General features: G+C 30.3%; 1 long non-coding RNA gene across 2 annotated transcripts; it reads right to left on the minus strand.

The window, feature by feature from the left end:
• Positions 1-472: 472 nt before the first annotated feature.
• Positions 473-4,174, minus strand: LOC145090640 (uncharacterized). 2 transcript variants are annotated; one of them, XR_013701689.1, is made up of 8 exons: positions 3,825-4,174; positions 3,584-3,729; positions 3,046-3,395; positions 2,687-2,845; positions 1,859-1,979; positions 1,633-1,766; positions 1,453-1,550; positions 473-773 (listed from the first exon to the last, which is right to left on the minus strand). It is a non-coding gene; the product is annotated as an uncharacterized LOC145090640 (long non-coding RNA). The 2 variants fall into 2 exon arrangements; XR_013701690.1 differs by lacking the exon at positions 3,584-3,729 and having other exon boundaries at positions 477-773.
• Between the last annotated feature and the right edge of the window lie 7,501 nt (positions 4,175-11,675).

Genomic DNA, 11,675 nt, shown 5'->3' on the forward strand with positions numbered 1-11,675 from the left:
AAAAAAGGAGTTTCAAATGCATGAGATTCAAGAAAAAATGCTAGCTTTATAAGTATGTATGATTATGCGAAATCTCATATGCCGCACAAAATGTAATTATATACTTAAAATATTGACAAGTATATGTTGTCCAAAATAATTATATGAGTCTTTGGTAACTATAAAATAATAACTTTTATATCAAATTGATATAAATGTTGTAATTATTGTAAACCATATGATAAAATAGATATCTGTTAGAATCGTACATCTTCATATTTATATATGCGTTACACATAATAATGTTAATTTTTTTTATTTATGTTTTATATTTAATGTCCTATTTAAATTAACAAAGAAGTATAATATATTGGCAATTTAAAAGTTATAACATTAAAATGATAATAGTTTACACCAACAACATATTAACATTAATAAATTATATATATTAGGTTGATATTTGAATAGTTAACATTAAAGTTAAAATAGTTTATAATTTTAATATATTAAAATTTCAATTTAGCTTAGATGGAAACATTTTTTATAAGAGATTAAAGGTTTACTTTTATAATTTTATTGTTTAAAACTAGAAAGGTGACCCCCGCATTGCGGGGGTCGGAAGGCGTCGCTTTTGAGTGGAAGTATAGTGCATTGTTCTAATTGTTAGCTACAGTAAAGTATGTTGCTATCGTCTACGTTTCGCCCATTTACAAATACACAAATATCTTGTAGTATGCTATAATATAATGACCCCTTTGTGTTGCAAAGTGAATAGCAAGTGCGGCAACAACACCCTGTTAAAAAACAGTAAAGTATTACCTCTCGAATATTAAATAAAGCAATGGCTAAGGCTAGGTTATGGTCAATATGAAGATCCTATAAAACAAACATAAGCAACATAAAAACATGGGCAATGTTTCAATAAAATTTTCTAAAAATCAGTTGACTATTAGTAATCGTATACCTACAAATCAACAATACCATGGAGCATAGTGTCCTGTATATCTGCACATAACTCATGAGGAGAATTATGTTTCAGTCAATTAAAACTACATATATGTAACTTTATATTTGTTAATTTGTTATCTTTATTCAGAAAGCTGGGCTACAATACCAACAATTTGATTGAAATATCAAGAGGTGGGTCCATTATGTTTAACAATGTTGTTACGTTGAAAAAAAAGGATGTTAAAACATATAAAAGGGTAAAATCGTCATTTACAACAAAATATGCAGTTGAGCAGTGAAATTGTAGGGTTAACAAAAATAAGCAACAAATTAGTTCCTAATCCTTCAAATTATAAATTCAAAATTTGTAGTCATTGTTAATGTTGGTCATTTTATTTATAACTCGTTTAAATAATCAGATTCATTCAAACACTTAAATAATGACTTAATTTTTTGTTATAACTCGTCATCTAATGTGTGATTATAGTTTAGGAAATACATATTAATTGGTTACTGTTAACATACTTGTCCGTAATGGCGAAAGAGAGTATAGATCTGCATGCACAGTTGGGGTAACCTGTTATTCTAAGTTAGGAATGTGTTTCCCTTGAGTACTTCTACCACTGTAAACACAAAAAAAATTCAAGTATAATGAGAAAAATACCCCTAGAAGAATAGTAAACTTTTAGGTTTCGTGTACCATACCTATCGAATCCACTTTCACAGACAGTCGTTACATGTGAGAAGGGTAAAAAGGGTATTATATGAAATATACAAAATTGAAGAAATATTCTTTAGCCTTACTCCATTGTTGTGACCCATTTGCACATTTACCAAAACTGTAATGTAAATAAAAAAGTTGTAAAGGCTAATAACTATGTAAAAAAATGGACAACAATCTTTATAAAATATGTAGAAAATGTTGTTATACCTTCATAAAATCTGATTTCTACATTTTTTGTAAGCTAGTAGCTCCAAACCTGGTCTTTCAAAAGTGGAGCTGTCGATCCATCTTCTTTTAGAGATGTGTCTGGCTTTAGATGAGAAAAACCCTACATGTAAACAGGTGAACAACATAAGAACCAATTTCAAACATAAAATAATACATTTTTAGTCCTACAATAACAAATGAATCACTTGAACACAAACTTTTTGAAGTTCAGGCTTCTTTAATGAAGTTGAAAGAATGGAAATCAAAGTAAACTAAACTTATTATCATTCTTACCTTCCTCTTGTTCCTTATTTTCCCTGTTTTAGTTTTTGTAAATGGAGGTTCTCTTCCTTAAAAGAATACATAAATATCTAATTAGCAACTGAGAATGAGCATTTTAACTGGAATAACCTGATTGCATAAGTATATAAAGTTGAGTTTTTTTCAAAAAAAAAAAAAAAAAAAAAAAAAAAAAAAAAACTAAACTTTTGATTTTTTTTGTAAAAAAAGTCATAACCTTTTAATTTTCCAAAAAAACCCTCACATTTGATAAGTTTTTTCAGGAAAAAAATAGCTAAAATAACCGAAAGGAAAATTTGGAAAGGCTTAAGCTCCTTTTTTTTTAAGTGTAGGTTTAATTTGAAAAAAACAAAATCAACACTAACTATAAATCCTTATAACTTCTTTTGTCCGCATTAATTCAATTAAATCAAAAAGAAACACCGCCTACATGTATTTGATAAAGATTTCTCTGTGTCAGTTCTCTGTCTAGTTCAACTTACAAAAGATATATAAGGAAATAAGGGGCATAACTCCAGCAGGACATACCTCAACACGTTCTGTATTCGCCTCTGGTGGCAAGGTCCTGTTTTCAGCAGATCCAATGGTGGAAAGTTTACTTAAGTAACTTCTTATCGTTAACACAACAACATCACGATAAGACTTCTCAAAACCTAAAATTGCAATGTGAGAAACAGCATCCAGAAGCTGCAGTGATTCACCAAAGAAAGTTTGAGAATGCCTTCATATAACAATCAAAAAAATCGACAGAAGTAATTAATAACGAACAAATATTTTGGGAAATTGCTAAGTTCACCGAAGATGTGAATCAACAATTGGAATACAAACCCCTTTCCAGTTCTTTGAAGCATACATCAGAAAAAAATGAAATCAGACATTGATCAAACCTGAGAAGCTTTTCAACTGATGTGGACCCGGAAGTACCGAAGAAGGAGGGAGCAGGCAACGATTATGAAGCCGGATCTTCTTCATCTAGAATTTGGTGAAACGGAAATGAGGAGTGGGATGTGGAACAGTGTGAGAAGGCGGTGGAGACTTTGGGAATGAATCGATCAAGGCCTGTTGGAATAGACCTACCCAATGGTCAGGTACATGGGCTTTAGTGAAAAAGAAATATCCATTTTTGGTTCAAGCATTTTATCGAACATATGGTGTGCAAAACAAATCATCAAATCTGCATACTTCAATTCCCAAGTTCATTAATCCCCCAAAAAGTATGTTGTCTTGGTTTTGTTTTCTGCGTAAATGAAATAGCAGGAAAAAGATAAAATTTGTATTCTAATAAAGAATTCACAGATACATATAAAAAAATTCACACTCAAATGAACAAAGAAGCTACTAAAAAGAATTCACACATACATATAAAAAAATTCACACTCAAATGAACAAAGAAGCTACTAAACAGAATAATAACGATTTATCAACCATTAGTTCAAAGCATTCGCCTTGCGAAACCCGGAAGATCAGTTATGAGGAGGTCTCCCTCTATTTTTCAGGGGTATAGTTCCTACGTTTCCTTCTCTTTTTCTTTACAACAAAATCGCTTGCACTTCTATGAGATGTAATCGACACTACACCACCACAATGTGCAGAAATTGAAAGATAGAAAGGAGTGACTGTGGGAATTTAGAAAAGAAAAATAATCAAAATTAAAAAGATGCTTTACCCGGGGATGTTGTCGAACCCAACTTCGACGCTGTGTGTATCTTCTGTGGGTGAAGAAGAATCGATGGGAGAACCTGAAGAGAAGAAGATGAACAGAAAAAGAAGATGGTCGAAGGTTAAACTAATCGGCCTGACGCCGACACAAACCAAATTAATAGAGAAAGACAAAAAGAAAATATGAGACAATGAATGGGAGGGGAGACGAAATCAATTGCAGAGAAAGGTTGAATGAAAGAGTGATCGAGGTGAACCTGGTAAGAGAGGCGGTGGGAAGGATCTGGAAGCGGTAACCATGGTAGAGGACAATATAGAGCAGCGAGCAGAAAGATGGAGAAACGGAGGAGAAAGAAGTTTAGCAAAGAAATAGAAGTATCCATTAATTGACACGTACCACCGAGAATACCAATAAAGGATGAACTCTTCGACACGTTGAAAGCGGTGGAAACATTTTACAAAACACCCCCTGTAAACAAATTAAAAAGTCCACAAAAATTATAACAACATTTGAGGGACGAAAGTTGGATCAAATTTCAACAGTTTACTGTTGAAATTTATCACAATCTTAATATATATATATATATATATATATATATATATATATATATATATATATATATATATATATATTAATAAGTAACTCACTACATTATTAAATTTTTAAGATTTTAATGTTTTAAGAGAGTTAAATTATTTTTAAACGTTATAAAAAGTTATAAAGGAAGAGGATATTTAATTTAACCAATTAAATTTAACATGTAGCTTAAAAAATGAACTTTTATATCTATTGAAACTTGTATATATAATATTATAATTAATATTAATTATTCAAAAAGTTTATTAAATTGTAATAATAATTAAATTTTATAAATTCAATACACTTAAAATGCAAATTATATTGTAATAAAAAAAATTTTAACTTGATAGTTATCAAATCTCCTCTCCCTATTCTAATAAAAGAATAGTTTTAATCTTCTTTTGACATGTGTCATCATACTAGGCCTCCTAATTAATACATATTTTATTCTTTTTTTGTCAAGTGTCACCCTATCAAGCCTCCTAATTAATACATGCCACTTGTCAACATATTAATTCTCAATTTCAAATTTCAAATTTCAAATTTTAAAATTTTCACTCTAATTAAATTAAATTAATAGCATTAGAATAAAAATTAAAATAAAATTAATACAAATTATAAGATGATATAATTTCACATATTTATTTAAATTAACGATTATAATTTTTTATAACTAGAAAAATTGCTCTTAATTAATAATTTATTTGAAATAACTGATTAATAATTTTAAGTTCTCAATGAAAATTTAATTAATTTTGTCACCGTGGTTCCCACGAGTTATAAACTAGTTCTACTATATATAAGTGTCAAACTAAATGCTATATTTTTTAACTTTCAATAAACTGCTAACCATCATATCATACTTAAATGTAAATGATTCAATTAAACAAGCGTTAAAAGACTACTCTTTTTAATAGCTAATAAAATTAAATACATTGTTAAATATATATAACCAAAATTGAATTTTCAAATCAACTAAAAATTTATCCAATAATTAGTTTATTATAATGATTTTTTTAAAATAATAGTTTCTATATTAATATAGAGAAATAGTAGTTACAAATAATGTTATATTAAAAAGTAGAATACATTAGAATGAAAACATCATTTAATATTTAAAATAATCATCATGATCGAAATTTAAAAATTATCAAATAATTTCTTTGCGAACTAATTAACCATATGACTATATATTTGTAACATCCGTGTTTTTAGGATAGTCATTAATGATGATATAATAGTCTAGGTCAACCTTTGTAACTCATTTTGAAAAAATGGAGAGAAATTATGTGATTATTATGTGAACTATGTGTTTTATGCTTAATTATTAAAATTTAATTAATTAAGAATAAAAATGAGAGTCGAAAATAAATATTAGATAAATCCGATATCTATAATGAAAATTATAGTGGTCGTGACAACGATTCCGGATATATAAAGAACACTGAAATCCGAGTTATAACAAAGAAGTTATGACTTGTCGAAGTTCCACGACAAAACCGGCACGGCGCCGAATGACGTAAAAAGTGAGTTTTTGATAAACTACTTTTTAGCCTTTGTAATCTAAATGAAAGTCGTAGTGTTCGTTAAACCGAGAGTATGTATAAAAATAATGTCCAAATCTGACTTCGTATGAAGAAGTTATGATTTTTCTAAATTTCAGCTTAGCAATAGACATCTAAAAACTCGAATTTTAGATCGAGTGATTTTTAGCCGATACAACCTAAACGAGAATCGAAGTTCTCGTCGATAGTAGTACAATGGTAAAAAGACAGACGAAAATGGACGTCGGATGAAGAAGTTATGAATTTTTAACGGATTTCATGTCCCGGTCTGTTAAAAATAATAATATTAAAATTAAATTCAAAAATAGCCGACGAAGTCTAAACGAAAGTTGTGGAGTGTAATTTTACCTACACGTGCATAGAAAGAACGTCAAAAACAGAGCCCATATGCGAAAGTTATGGATTTTAGAAGTTTTGGCTCAAAAATCAAGAAAAAAACACGACATTTGAGGAATTTCGCATGGACAGACTTCGGCCATGTCACCGGGATTCTCGCATGCATGCCACGTGCTCGTTGCTGATTTGACCGAAGGGAGGCCCAACCGAAGCAGGACGCATGCCTGGTGACTCCTCGCCTCCGTCTGATGCATGCCCTCCTGACGTGTCCGAGCTTCACAGGCGCGCCACTTTGCACCCCTCGGACCTATACCTTGGTCCAATCAGAAGCCAACAGCTGGAGCCTCGCACGTGCGTGCCACCTGACCCTCGCATCTGCTGACACCTGTTCGCTTCTCAGCCCTCGGATCAGAAGCCTCGCCCCTATAAATAGAAGGGTGCGAGACCTCCAGGGTATATTTTGGAAAAAGTGTCATTTTTCACCCCTTAAACAATACTCTTCCATTCCAACTTCCCCCAAAGCCCTGGTATTATACCAAACACCCAAAATACGTTCTGAAGTGCCCGTAGACCCGGAAAAATTTATCTTTTCGGTTTTGAAGCCCAACCCTCGCAGAGCCCGATTTCTCAATGAAACTCTCAGTTTTATTAGAAACGATCGTTTTAGGAAATGAAGTGCTACCCGATTATCATTAAATCAAGTGAGTGTGTAGTCACTTTCACCTTACACATAGATATGAAGTATTTTCTTTAAAATATGTGCTCTGTATAATTATATTAATTGTTTATTTGAGGTGACTGTTGAATAGATGTTTTATACAAGTTTTAAACTGTATATGTATTTTATCTACAAATATGTTGGGTAAAACATGGGTAGACGAAATAGTCGATGTGTGTTAAAATGATGAGAGGCCTCGATGTTTGTTGTAGTCGTCTAGCGGAGTATAGATGACGACCAAAGACCTTTCTAGACAGTCCAGTGGAACACTAGCAGGTTCGTATCCTATAGGTGTTGGTGAACTATATGTTCATTGGTGTACTCCATCCCCCTCATGGTTGCCTTTAGGACATGTATGGCTGAGGAGTCCCCTTGGCAGTAGTGTCCATCCCGATGATATTCCTTAGGCTAGGTCCCTTGTGATAGGTATTTAGGGACGTAAAGTGAGGATAACAAGAATGGGTAATCAGGGTTATTGTTGATTGATGAATCTAAAAGATTTATTATTATTGTGGGTTGAAAACCCTATATGTTCACCAGGCTCTCAGGCCTGAACCACTCAGCTTTTTATATTATAAGTAGTGGACCCCGAGTATAGTCGGATGATGATGAGAGATTTTTGGATTATAGGCCAGTAGTTGTAAACAAATGGTGTAAGGCTTATAATGTCTTGTTTATGCTTTTGATCTGCATCGGAACATGCATCCCGAGGTTTTGATATAAAATGAAAATATATATATATTTCTTAAAGAAAGGTTTTGATAAATTTTTATCACGTTTTGTTTTGGGAACAAATTCCGCAACATCTTTTAAAAAGATTACTTTGGTTTTATTTTAAAAACATAAATTAAATCGGTCTTTTCTTGACGAGAAATTAGGGGATGTCACAATATTATACATGGTGATGTAAACTGTTAGCCATGATATGGTTATAATGCTACGTAGGTGGACCCTACCTGAATGTGTGTGTGTGTGTGTGTGTATGAGAGAGAGAGAGAGATAGAGAGAGCATGTCTTGACGAACCCTCAATTTCCCCTTTCTATTTTTTTTTTCTCAATGACATGATGCAAACAAATATAACTATTAAATCTAATAGATATACGTATCATAATCATAATGTTGTTTAGGAGGCCCCATTGATTAAAGAAGATATGGTGGCAAACCCTTTGTCTTTCCTTTCTAGTTTTTTCTCAGCTACATGATACGAATGAATATCACTACTAAAATCAATAATCTAAAAAGTTCGTTATGGCTCCGTCATGGTGCACCATGAATCTAAGGCTTGTATTTGCCGTCAAGCTTTGACAAAATGTCATCTTAAATCACATAGGTATTTCAAAATGAAAAATAGTAGATAATATATATATATATATATATATATATATATATATATATATATATATATATATATATATAATTGTCACTTTAAGTCATGTTTTACAAATGACGTGACTCGTCACGACTCAAAAAATATCGAGGCTTGACATTGCCGCCAAGCCATTACTTATATTATTTAGAAATTTGACTCAAACTAATAAATATAAGAAACGATCAGTTAATTATATTATTAAATGATTGTGTTCTTTTATATGTGATTTGATTACGTTTAGTTAATTTATAAGTTAAGTTATAACGAATTTAAGGATTTTAGAGTTATATAATCAACTATAAAAAAACAATATGTTAGTGATATTTTTTTAAATGAATTTTTAGGATTTTAACAAGTTTAAATTACTTTAAACATATATTAGATTTATTATAATTTAGAAATATATAGAAATAAACTAAATTAATTACATCATATTTATGTATATATTATCATCATTAAATAGATATTATACTTTATAACTGGAATATGGGATTCTTTTAAATAAAAAATAACTTAAATAAAATATTTTAGTGGACTTCACATTTCAATTAATCATTTATATTTTACTAGTTTAAAAAACATTTTAAGGAGTAGTAATTAATAAATAATTAATCATTTAAATGTTACTAGTTTAGAAAACATTTGAAAAGTGTAGTAATTAATAAATAAGCTGAAAATTTTAGGGGTTCTAATTAATATGGTTGAAGATAGATAATTTATCTTGAACCACATTAGTTTGGATGATCTCATTTATAATATAATATAGAGTATATATATACATATATATATATATATATATATATATATATATATATATATATACACACACACAGAGAGAGAGAGAGAGAGAGAGAAAAAGAAAGAAAGGGAGAGAATGATTAATATATAAATCAAATCAAATCCAATTTTGGTTTAGTTTATTTTTAACTATTATTATTGTTAATTAATCTAAACCTAATCATTTTGGTTTTTGATCAGTATAATGTGCAATGTCTCTGAAGAAGGAGTGAGGCCTAAAAGACGTTAAAAAGTAGTTATCCGATTCTTTTCTGATTCGCCCAATCTACTATAGTCTAGAAAGTTTCTGGAGATTGAAATTTGAAGGATACTAAAAGTGAGAAAATATAATTGACTAGCCTTTGGAACTATATAAGATATTGTTCAATATGACATTGCCAAAATGTTATGACTAATAGCAACGGGGTATTAATCAATTCATAAGCCTAATCTTTAGATTCATGAAACCTAAATCCAAAAATAATCAAGGATACCAAAAAAATTGTTGCTAAAAATCCAGAAAAAAGAGGATTACGGTTTTCTTGCTCTGGATATCTAAGAGTTAGAGAATATAAAAATAGGATGTCAATAAAAAGTAAATGTAAGGTAATTTTCTCTTCATCTAAATAAAATGTTCATGACTATTATAAGTTTTGGGAATACAACCTTGATTGTAGTTGTAGAATTTTTGATGGGCCATTGATTGTAAACGAAGCCACAATTTAAGAAAAGAAATCAATGAAACAAAATTCATGATTTCCAATGCATATTTTAAGAAAACATTTGATGCAGTTAAATGGGGCTATATAGACTTTATAAGCAATTGAGTTTTTGGTAGAAATAGAGTAAGTAGATTCAGGATTTTCTACAATTTGCATATACTCTATGCTTGTTAATAAGTAAACAAAGCCAGAGTTGAGGCTAAAATGTATTTAGTCAAGGTGGTCCTTTTGTGTCTCTTATTTTCATAATTTACATGGAATGACTCCATGACTTTATGATCAAAACAAAAAAACGTATTCTCTTTCATGAAATTAGACAGTCTATAAATGAGGTCTCGATTTTCCATTTACTTTTTGCAGATGATGCAATTTTCATGAGAAAATGGACTTTCGACATATTTCAAATTCGATGTATGAATGTTATATTCTAACATCTCAAGTATGACTTCGTAGCTTAAATATAAGCCCATTGATTTCATATATTGGCCTTCATGCAAAGTCTAGAATATAAATGTGTAGTACTTGGTCTCCCATCATTGCAAATTTTCAAAAAGAACTATCAATATAAAAATCTGAGTGCTTATGAGTCAGAGGAAGATTGGTTATCCTAGAAGTTATGTCATTAGACAAACTCCAATTGTACTTTTTATTATACAGAGCATTATCATAAGTCATATTTAAACTAAAAAAAAAAATTAGTCAGGTTAAATGGAAAAAATCAATGACATAAAAAGAAGAAAGGAATTTTGGAATATACTTCAAAATAAAAACTTAACACTTCTATCCAAAAGTGCTTAAATATATTCAACAAAGAGAAGAACCTTATATGGAGAAATACTTTGTATCATAAACTTAGGGAAATTAATCTAAATTGGACAAACTTAAGTTGCTTGAAAATCACATTATTCGGAATCCCCCACTCTAATCGTGCTCATCAAAAAATAAACATTGGTCTATTCTCCCTCTATATAGAGAATTCATATACATATGATAATTTTGTTTTTGCAAGCGTATATAGATTGGCAATGCCAGGATCCACCAAAGGTTCATATTAAACTTTATATCGGGTACAAGTAATACTACAATGTCATTCAAAGGATGATTATGTCAAAAAATGTATTCTCTTAGTTAGGGTCGCCACATGAAGCTTTAAGGGTGAGCCATGAAAAATATGGTCTTAATACATTGACAAATATCTCTAATTTCATTCATCTATTTTACAAACATTATGAATGGTATTGGAAATTAGATAACTCAAGTAAATTCATGGTCCATTCCCTAACTTTTTACATTCACTCTCAAATTCTAAAATTTGTTCTTACTAGTTGGCTATGGAACAATTAGGTTCCTTATAAGATAAATATATTTGTTTTGATAGCCATCCTTAACATCCTCGCAATTATTTACAATCTTTCTATTGGAGGCCTAGTTTCCCAATTCACTTATGTTTCATTTTCAACCAATGTGTAAAAAATAAAGTATATGTCATTTTTGAATAAGTTTGAGCCAAATAATTATAAGCGATCCAACTATTGATTAAGTATAGGTCCCAACTTCATCTTTACTTATTAGGACACAATTTTCAACTTAAAGATAAGAGGAAGAAAAAGGCAGTACAATTTGTTATGCTCATATGTGCATATGGGTTATGCAGATCGAGGTGTGATACCATTTTCCAATAAAAGTCCAAGTCAACTTTAAAGTTTTTTGATGGAATCCAATCCCTTTCTCTTTCTCATATGGATCAAAAGTCGGCTTCTAGACTTTAGACTTTAAGACTATGTTCTTAA

This window comes from Lactuca serriola, chromosome 2, assembly GCF_051521515.1.
Source record: "Lactuca serriola cultivar US96UC23 chromosome 2, Lser_US96UC23_V15, whole genome shotgun sequence".
Classification (NCBI taxonomy): Eukaryota; Viridiplantae; Streptophyta; class Magnoliopsida; order Asterales; family Asteraceae; genus Lactuca; species Lactuca serriola.